The sequence below is a fragment of the Microtus oregoni genome, unplaced genomic scaffold (assembly GCF_018167655.1).
Source record: "Microtus oregoni isolate MIOR12 unplaced genomic scaffold, Mior012 000701F_ref0000096, whole genome shotgun sequence".
NCBI lineage: Eukaryota > Metazoa > Chordata > Mammalia > Rodentia > Cricetidae > Microtus > Microtus oregoni.
This window is the reverse complement of record NW_024545104.1, coordinates 18-8,345: the sequence shown is the minus strand read 5'-3', so window position 1 is coordinate 8,345 and position 8,328 is coordinate 18.

Sequence of the window (8,328 nt, the reverse complement as noted above, 5' to 3'; positions counted from 1 at the left end):
GAGGATAGAACCTGAGCCCCACAAGCCCCAAACGAGTGCTGTGCCACTGAGCTCCAGCCTCAGCCCAGCACCAACTGAATGATAGGAAAACTGATAAAACTCTCTGGGCCATTGTGTGATATTAACCAAACTGGCCCCAGCAAGAGAGCTCCAGCAATGCATCCCATCTTCTCTGTGGTGCTGATTTGTGTGTTGTGCAAGAACAGAATTTATGAAACTTCTATTTTACCATTGGAAAAAGGACACAAGAATGAAACAGTTTAAAAACGGACAGAAGCCAGGGATGTGGTTCAGTTGGTAGAGTGCTTGCCTAACCTGAAGAACTACGTAACTTCAGCATGGCGTGCCTGGGAGCTGGTAGCAGGAGGAATAGAAGTTTAAGGTCATTTCCCTTACGTAACTATTTCAAGACAAGCCTGGGATTCTCAAGACTTTAAAAACAAATAAACAGAGAGAGAGAGAGTGTGAGGAAAGGAGGGAGGGAGGGAGGGAGGGAAGGAAGGAAGGAAGGAAGGAAAGACTGAAAAACTGAACTGAAAGACTGGGATATAGTTTAGTGACAGGTTGTTTGTTTAGTATGTACAGGGCCATGGGCTCAATTACAGTTACCAGTAAAGAAAAAAAATTATTAATAATCCAGGTTCACTGTCACACCCCTGTAATGCCCACTAGAAAGGCCCAAAAAGGATGATTTTGAGTTCAAGGCCACTTTGAAAAGTATGAAAACCCTTCTCTTAAAACAATAAATATGAAGTAGAGAATGGCTGTTGTAGGAGCTGCAGGCTACGTTCCTGGCACCCGGCCGCCGCCGAACGGCTAGCTTTACCCAAAATAATTACACAGAAACTAATCTTTTAAACACTGCCTGGACAATTAGTTCCAGCCTCTTATTGGCTAGCTCTTACATATTGATCTAACCCATTTCTAATAATCTGTGTAGCCCACAAGGTGGCTTACCAGGAAAGATTTTAACCTGCGTCTGTCTGGAGTGGGAGAATCATGGCGACTGCCTGACTCGGCTTTTTTCTCCCAGCATTCTGTTCTGTGTAATCTGCCTACCTAATTTTCTGTCCTATCAGGCCAAGCAGTTTTCTTTATTAGTTAACCAATGGAAGCAACAGATAAGATACAAGACCCACCTCCATAATTTTCCCTTTTTCTGTTTAAACAAAAAAAGAAAGGCTTTAACTTTAACATAGTAAAATTATATATAAAAAACAGTTATCAAGTAAGAATTACAGTTGCAATATTTTATATACTTTATCTTTTATTATAACTAAGGAAAACTATAACTATCTATTTTTCAACTCCATCAAAGACTCCAGAAGGATATAATATTACCTAAGCAAACAAGAAATCCAAAACTCTAGAAATGACAGAGGCATCTCGCTGCCTGGACAGTCACCCAAAGTTCCTCTGTACCGTTGGGGCATCCATCTTTGGCCTTCAGGCCCATAGTATCCAGAAGACATTTTTATGAAGCAGGAAATTTTAAAGACAATTTAGTCACTTCTGCTGTGTCCTGTAGAATGTCTCACAGACTTTCATGAATCAGGAACCCCGAAAGACCATCTCACCATTAGGCAAGTTCAGCAGTTCTCTTTCTGCAGGTTCTTTGTGTCCAGTTTATGCAACAGTCCAGGAAAGAGCAGTTTCTTGCCCAAATGGCTATCAAACTCCATAAGGAGCCTCTTTGAAGTCCATCCTTCTCTTGAAGTACATTGGTGCTGCCAGGAGCAGATGTGTCTCATTGTCATGAAAAGTCCTAAGTTATTAAAACATTAAATGCCATATTCTGTAGTCTTTGAAAGATATGAAGAATGCCCATCTAACTGAAATATATATCTATATATCTAGAAAATCTAACATGACTACAAGCTTGACTATTATCAATGATTATCCATCAACAACCTTTATTTCCTAATTATATGTTACATTATAAAAATGAACTATACAATCACAATACCTTAATCAAGATCAGAAATACATATACATATAACAAAATTGACCTTAAAATCCACACCAATGCAAATTATTTATATCTATATCATATCCCCCTTTAAATGTAAAAGAACATTTATAAACAATATTTGGGAGCATGGGCACAGTTTTTTTTCTCCAAACTGCTTTCTGCTAAATGGGGGCGCTGTAATTTGGGTCTTTTATGGGACACCCTGTCTGTTAGGTTCATTTTAGTCGGCAATTGAGCAAAGTAATTTTTTGAGGGTGTTCACAGCAACCTTTCAGGAGGGCGTGGTCTATCATACCATATTGGGATAGAAGCAATCCACAGGGTCTCATCCTCTGTGAAAACAAAAGAAGACCCTCTCCAAAGCATCATATCCTTAGACCCAAATTCTGAAGTTATACCCTCATGATATCTGTTCTGGTTCCACTTGGCAGCCCATATAATGAAATATCTCTCTGTACTTAGCTCCTTTACAGTCAAAAATTTTAAAGAAAACACAATAATACAAAGAATCCAGACTCTCTGTGAATTTTTCATTTTTACGTGGCTTATTTTTCTTTATTTCTCTTAATCTATAACTATCTGTACTCTGTCTCTTTAAAGACTTTACCTTTTTTTAAACCATTAACTTTATTCTCTCTCTATATATTTTTTTCTTCTCTCTCTCAAGCCTATGTATATTTATCCAACATTGTGATCCATTTATAGGTCTTTTATGTCTGAAATCTGTTTTATTGTGAATCTGTAATTTTTTTACTATCTAGGAGCACTTTGTTTTGCACTTTTAAATCGTTAAGCGCTTAAGAATCTAAGTTGTGACATTCCTAGGTCAAAAACAGGTACTGCCTGCTTGCCCCGCCCGGTCCAACATAGCGGAGCTGCTTGTGCCTCTGATCCTTGCACATTACACTAGTAGCGTGGTGGAGCTGCTTGTGCCTCTGAGCTACAGCATGCAATTACTTCCTTTTAGGCACACAGTGAGTCTAGTTGCCATCAAACAAATCATAGCACTTTACTCCAAATGCTCCTTTCAAGAGTCAAGAACTCAAGAACAATGGCAATGGGTTTTTGATCCTACTGCACGTACTGGCTTTGTGGGAGCCTAGGCTGTTTGGATGTTCACCTTACTAGACCTGGAAGGAGGTGGGAGGTCCTTGGACTCCCCACAGGGCAGGGAACCGGTTCTGCTCTTAGGGCTGATGAGAGAGGGGGAGTTGTTTGGGGGAGGGGGAGGGATGTGGGAGGCGGTGGCGGGGAAGAGACAGAAATCTTTAATAAATAAATAATAAAAAAATAAAATAAAAAAAGACTCTGTCTCCCGCAGGAGCCAGACAGAGATTGCAATGGCGGCACAGTCCAGGAAGTGGCAGTTTAAAACCGCAGCCTTTTATGTTGTGGATGCTGAGTTAGGAAATTTTCTCTGTGGCACACCACCCACAAACAGCAAAAAGCTGCGTTAAACTCTGTTTTTTGTGTGTTTAAAATTAAGCTCTCTCAGGTTTTTAAGTGGATTTAAAACGTTGGGCACCACTGTTGAAGGAGCAGCGGGCTACGTTCCTACCTGGATCCCACACGGCTAGCTTAGCCCTGGAAATAATTACATGGAAACTGTATTCTTTTAAACACTGCCTGGCCCATTAGTTCCAGCCTCTTATTGGTTAGCTCTTACATATTGATCTAACTCATTTCTAATAATCTGTGTAGCACAAGAGGTGGCTTACCAGGAAAGATCTTGACCTGCGTCTGTCTGGTGTAGCGGCTTAAATGAAGGCAGACAGAAATTGTAATAATATATACAGCTTTAATTGAAAAAGAGACTTACAGAACCAGAGGTTCCAGCAGAGAACAGGAAAGCAGAAGGGGCGGGGGAGAGCACACCAGCAATATTTATTAGTAAAAAATATCCTCAGGCCACACCGCCCTACAAGCAAGGTGATTGGCTGGGGCTACCCCTACAGTCTGGAGTGGAAGAATCATGGCGACTGCCTGACTTGGCTTTTTTCGCCCAGCAATCTGTTCTGTCTACTCCGCCTACCTAATTTTCTGTCCTATCAGGCCAAGCAGTTTTCTTTATTAGTTAACCAAAGAAAGCAACAGATAAGATACAAGACCCACCTCCATCAAATGGCATAAAATAAAAAGACAAGCATGTTGGCACACACCTATAATATCACTTACTCAGGAGCCTGAAATATGAGGATCTTGGGTTCAAGGCTAGCCAGGGCAACATAGATCCACTCTCAGAAATGATAAAATAAAATGATGGGAAAACTCTATCTACTTCAGTCCAAGCTTGTTTGTTCTAACAAGACCCATGGAGTAATCGAGAAAAATCAGAATTCTTGGCCAGTTAAGGCCCAGAAGGAATGGTTGTCTGTGTTGAACTGTGCTGCTATTCTGTGTCCAATCTGACAGTCTCTATTCACAGGAAACACACTACACTTAAGCCAAAGGCACAAGTTCCCTTTCCAAGTCAGTTCTTGCCCTCAGCCTGGCTGCATAGCTTGCTCTCTAGAGAACTGGACTGGGCTATCTTTAAAGAAAGCTAGTCCCTATCTGGAGTTGCTCCAGAGTCTCGAGTAAACCCACAGCTGTGAGTTTCTGCTTCTTCCCCTCTGGGATCCATTCTGGCTCCTTTGAGTTTTCCAGGGCCAAGTGTGGTTCCCTAGAAAGTTCTCCCAGTGACAAAATGAAGGTCTAGGAAATGGAGAAATGTGCCTTTTAAACTCATGGGTTCCCCAAATCCATGACACCACCTTCTTACATTTTGATTTCTTCATACCCAGGAAAGATTGAGGGAGGCTCGGAGGAGAGACTTGACCATGGTCATCTCAAAGTGGATGTGTATAGTAGTTGAGAAGCCTTGCCATCTCCACACTTCCTTCTACCACTCTCCAGAGTTTTGCTTACCAATTGTCCCATTCCGACCTATAGTCACACCAATTGACCACCTTCGTTTCCCTTCCACGTATACACATGTATGTCCTAGCACATGACACTGGTGCATTGAAGAGCACTGGAAAAAAAATTCTTACATCTATTGAAGTGCGGTGCCCCCCCCCCAAATTGTACCTCATTGCAAATATTGCTTCTTAGAAGTAAGTATCAACAATGTCCGAATGCTTAAAGTTCAGCAAAATTAAGTCCTCAAAATAGCTCATTTGCTCTAAATCCAATGATTCTATAAATACCTGGCTTCTTTTGGATGCTAGAGTGTAGTAATAAGGGTGGTGGGGCTGCATCCCCAGCACCCTGGCTGCCCACATGGCTAGCTTATGCCCCCGAGATAACAACACACAAACTGTATTCATTTAATCACTGCTTGGCCCATTTCTATCTAGCCTCTTCTAGGCTAATTCTCACATATTAATTTAGCCCATTTCTAATCATCTGTGTTGTGCCCCTAGGTGTGCTTACTGGGAAGATTTTAGCCTATGTCCATCCTGGGTCGGAGCTTCATAGCGTGCGTCTGCCCAGAAGCCAGGAGCATGGCGTCTCTCTCAGGCGTCTGCTCCCGAGAGGAGCGCTGTGGAGTCTGAGCTCACTTCCTCTTCCTCCCAGCGTTCTGTTCTGTTTACTCCACCCACCTATGTTCTAACCTATGAAATGCGCAGTTTCTTTATTATAATTAACCAAGGCAGTTTCTTTATTATAATTAACCAATGACCTTCCTCCATCATTTCCCCTTTTTTCGGTTTAAACAAAAAAAAAAAAAGGCTTTAACTTTAACATAGCAAAATTACATATAACAAAACAGTTATCAAGTAAAAGTAACAATAATCTTTATCATAACTAAGGAAAACTATAACTATAACTAACTATTCTTAACTACATCAAAGATTCCAGAAAGATACAATACTACCTAAGCAAACAAGAAAAAAGCAACTTTTAAAACTCTAGAAATGACAGAGACATCTCGCTGCCTGGACAGTCACCCAAAGTTCCTCTGTACCGTTGGGGGCATCCATCTTCAGCCTTCAGGCCCATGGTATCCAGCAGACATTTCCATAAAGCAGGAAAATTCAAAGTCAGTTCAGTCACTATCTGTTGTGTCCCTGCAGAATGTCTCACAGACTCTTTCATGAATCAGGAACCCCAAAAGATCATCTCACCTTAGGCAAGTTCAGTAGTCCCTCTCTCTGTGGGTTCTCTGTGTCCAGTGTATGTAATAGTCCAGGCAAGAGCAGTTTCTTGCCCAAATGGCTATCAAACTCCATAAAGGTGCCTCTTCGATGCCCATCTTCCTCTTGAAGTAGATTGGTGCTGCCAGGAGCAGAGTGTCTCATTGTCATGAAAAGTCCTCAGTTATTAAAACATTTAAAATGCCATATTCTATAATCTTTGAAAAATATGAAGAATGCCTATCTAAAATATGTCTATGCACAACTAGAAAATCTTAACTAACATGACTACAAACTTGACTATTATGATTATCTATTAACTACCTATATACATTACATTTTTAAATGAACTACACAATCACAATACCTTAATCAATATCAGAAATACATATACATATAACAAAATTGACCTTAAATCTCTATCAATAAAGCAAAATCTATACTAATGCAAATAATTCATATCTATATCATATCCCCCTTTAAATGTAAAAGAACGTTTATAAACATTTTTTTGGGAATATGGGCGCAGTTATTTCTCTCCAAACTGCTTCCTGCTGAATGGGGCGTCGTTAATTAGGCCTTTCATGGTATAACCTGTGTGCTAGTTTCATCTCAGTTGGCAGTTGAGCAAAGCAATTTTCTGAAGATGTTCACTGCAACCCTTCAGGAGGGCGTGGTCCATCATACCAAATCAGAATAGAAGAAATGAACAGTGTCTCATCCTCTGTGAAAACAAAATATGAAACTCCTTTCCAAGGCATCATGTCCTTAGATCCAAATTTCAAAGGACAAGGCATCAAAATATCTATGTTGGATTAGTTCAGCAGCATTTATAAATAAATATCTTTTAGCATCTGTTGCTCCTTCCTCGGCATTTAAATAATTTAAAGAGAGCATAATAGCATACAGTATCAAAATTCTCTGTGTATTTTCCATCTTTGTGCAGCTTTGTTTTTAACCTCTATTTTGTTTATTTTTACTTTTAACTCTTTACTTTTTGAGACAGGTTCTCTGTATCTTTAACCTGAAGTAACTCTATCGACCAGGCTGTCTTTGAACTCTCAGAGATCTGCCTGTTCTCTGCCTCCCAGGCATTCGGATTAAAGGTGTACACTAGGACACCTTGAACTCACAGAGAACTGTTTGTCTCTGCCTTCTAGGCACTGGGATTAAAGGCGTGTGCTACCACACCTTGAAGTCACAGAGGTCAATCTCCCTCTGCCTTCCAAGTGTTGGGATTTAAAGGTGTGTACTACCACACACAACTCTCTTGCTTTTTTTTGTTTTGTTTTGTTCTTTACTTTAAGAACTTCAACTTTTAGTCTGCATATATTTTTAACACGCTGTAAATCATTTAAAATTTTTCTTGTCTTTGAATCTCTCTTTACTGTATCTCTCTCTGTTTTTCTGACCACATGAGTCTTTAATTTACCAAGCAATCTCAGTAGGATTAAAGCCGTGGCTTTGCCGGCTGGATCCAGCCCATTCCTTAGCTTTCCAGCCTCATGGCTGAGGTACTAGCTGTAGCCATGTTTTACTGCCACAACTCTATGGCATTTCAAGGTCCCCTGGCAGCAAGCGAGCTTCAGCAGCCTGTGCTTGCAAACTGCACGAACCGCCTGCGTAAAAGTCAGAGCTTGCCCTGGCAGGACAGCCCAGAAAGGTGGCATTTTTAAACGGCACAGCTTTTTTCCTGCTACGGCTGAAAACCGAAAAGCATGTGTTCAGCTTTTCGTCAACACTGTTTAAGTGTTTCGTGGCAGGACCTCTTAAGAGCTGCAGGGGTTTTGCAGCTAAAGCTGAGTCAGGAAGCCTCTCTTAGATGAGGCGCTTGCTTGCCTCTACCAAGCAGAGCAGACCCGAGAACACAGCGAGTCTAGTTGCCATCAAACAAATCGTAGCACTTTACTCCAAATGCTCTATTCAAAAGCTCTGTCTCCTGCAGGAGCCAGACAGAGATCGCAATGGCGGCACAGCCCCAGGAAGTCACGCTTTAAAATGACACAGCGTTTTTTCTGCTACTGTTGCCGAATCAGGAAATCTCTCTACAGCACGCCACCAACAAACAGCAAAAATCTGTGTTAAACTCTCTCTCCCTTACTTTTAAGCTTTCTCGGGTTTTTTTAAGTGGGTTTAGTCCATCACGTTGGGCGCCAATCTGTAGTAATAAGGGCGGCGGGGCTGTGTCCCCAGCACCCTGGCTGCCCACATGGCTAGCTTATGCCCCGAAATAACAAC